This window comes from Cyprinodon variegatus, unplaced genomic scaffold (assembly GCF_000732505.1).
Source record: "Cyprinodon variegatus isolate N-32 unplaced genomic scaffold, C_variegatus-1.0 Scaffold364, whole genome shotgun sequence".
Classification (NCBI taxonomy): Eukaryota; Metazoa; Chordata; class Actinopteri; order Cyprinodontiformes; family Cyprinodontidae; genus Cyprinodon; species Cyprinodon variegatus.
Genome location: NW_015150817.1, coordinates 40948 through 43570, shown reverse-complemented (window position 1 = coordinate 43570; position 2623 = coordinate 40948).

Here is a 2623-nt window from a genome sequence, read left to right as displayed (position 1 = left end):
TCCAGAGTGTTGTTCAGCATGGGGGTGAGTAGAAAATGAATGCTAATCATGTTTTGGGTGTACTATTCCTTTAAGTTGATTAATATTATTAGTGAAACCAGGGGTATCATAATTGACCTGCTGTATAGCTGCATGATGCCCAGCTAGAATTACCTTTGGGATTTTTCTTAAAAGCATATGGGAAGTAAATAAGTAGTTTAATATTATATTGACATTACAGAAGAAAAGGACTACTGTTACTAGCTGATCTATTTACAAACAAGGTAAAGCAGGTTTATAAATCTATTTAGTGAATTTCAGAGGCAAGACAACTAAAAGTGCTTTACACGACAAAAAAGCAATACAAAAGTACATTGGAGTAGCATGGAAGAAAAACAAATACTTAAAGTGAATAAAACTGAATCATGTAAACAAGACAATTATGTGGGGGAAAAAAACTAATAAAGATAGCTGATGAAAAAAAATGAACAAGAGTTAGACTGGAAGATAGCACCATCAAAGACCTCTCAAAACAAAATCTCACTAAAGGAACTGAGGACTTCACTTTTATAGTTTTCAGTGAAGTATTTTACTTCAGTATTTTACATTTAGCAGAATACAAGTAATTACAGTGATATCAGGGTTTATAAGTCCAAGCAACACTTGATTGCAGTATAAAATATTCAGATGTGATTTGGCTTGATTATAGAACACCATATTAATATTAGAGGAAGATAGGATCAATAACTATTGCCTCAGATTACTTGGCTTTGCTGTACAGATAAAATTAGGGAAAAGGCTGTCCTGTGAAACATTCCCCTACATAAGAGTGAATGTGTAACCTCTTGCTCAGGTCATAAAATGACACCCTGCCTTCTATGAAAGCAAATCTGTACCATATATAGAATGAAAAAGCATTTTCAGAAATGCTTTTTTATTTTAAGAATGTGGCTGATTTGTTTAACTCATACATGAAATTAGTAATCAATAATCCTGTTTGCATTTTCATTTTCTTCTTCAAGACTGCTCATTCTTTTACTTAGTTAAAATGAAAAAGACGTTTGAGATTTATTTTTCAAAATGTACCCAAGCAATTACATATTGTCAGCAGCCGCTCTTCCTCAGGTCCTTGCTGACCGGGCTACCCATCTTGTTCAGTAGGGGGTGCTGTGCACGTCTGCATTGCATTACATTGTAAGCGTGCCGGTGGGAAACTGGTTGAATTGCCGGGTCTGACTATTGTGACATACTGAACGACCACAATGACCAAAACAGTGGCAGAGCTACTTAGGGAGGCCGCTGCTGCTTTAGAGCAAGTGCCTGCTTGTAGCTGACCTGTGGCAACGCAGACTGCTCCTGAGCGCCGGTGTCGTGCCACGGCAGTTATCCTTGCGAAAATTTGTATCCCCTCATCGGGAGCGCGCACAGAGTAGGAAGAACAAACCGAGTTAACTCCGCCTCAATTCCAATGTACTGAACATGAAATTTGAAAGGTTTTACGTGGATGAAAGATGAGGTTTATGCATATGAAAGTTGAGCTTTACTGTTTTATTCTTTACTTCACTTTATAGCAGAATATCGATAGTGAAACTTATTCAAAAACAATAATAAAAGACAAACGTTTGCCTAAAAGTAGGTCGCTGACAGCAGTGTCTACTCCTTGCTCTGAAAGCAAACAGCTCCTTGTTCTTTTTCACTCGTTCCTTAAAAAAATCTTACGTTGTTTCGGTGTCCAAATGTTCTCATCCCATTGAAAACTGTTGTAAACCATATACTTGTAATAAAAATGAAACAGAGAATGGAGTGTACGTGTAATGATTAAAGACTAAATCTAGAAGGAAAATTACTTTTCCTGTGTGAAATTTAGTACTTAAATCTATATTTGTGTTTTATATTAACTTACGAATTCTCTATGTTGTACTTTCGTTAATAAACAGTCTGTGTTCTAACATCAGGCGTTTTATTTCGTCCCATATTGCCAGAATTGGCAATAAGGGATAATATGTTCCCCCTGTCATAATCAGACAAAAAAGGTCCCAGCTTTTTCATTTTGACTTATACGCATCTTTTATGATGAAAACTCACTCCTGAAACTTTGGAGGTGTTTCAAGGGGGTGGTCCTTGGTTGGTCCTTTGCTGACTCTTGGTTGCTCCTTGATTGGCTCTTGGTTGGTGTCCACTTTTCTTGGTTGGTCTTTGGTTGGTCCTTGGCTGGTCCATGGCTGGTCCTTGGCTGATCCTTGGTTGGTCCTTGGTTGTCTTTAGCTGGTCCTTTGTTGGTCCATGGCTGGTTCTTTGCTGGTCCTTGGTTGGTCCTTAGCTGGTCATTGGGTGCTCATTGATTGGCCCTTGGTTTGTCCCCACTTTCCTTGGATGTTCCTTTGCTAGTCCACCTTCGGTACTTGGTTGGTCTATGGCTGCTCCTTGATTGGTCTTTGGCTGGTCCTTGGTTGGTCCTTGGTCGGCCCTTGGCTGTTCCTCGATTGGTTCTTGGATGCTTCTTGATTGGTCCTTGGATGCTCCTTGATTGGTCCATTGCTGGTGAATTGCTGGTCCTTGGTTGATCCATCAGTGTGTGACTGTGTGCGTGAATAGGTGAATGAATGTAGTGTGAAGCGCTTTGGTCAAGTCTCCTAACTTGAAT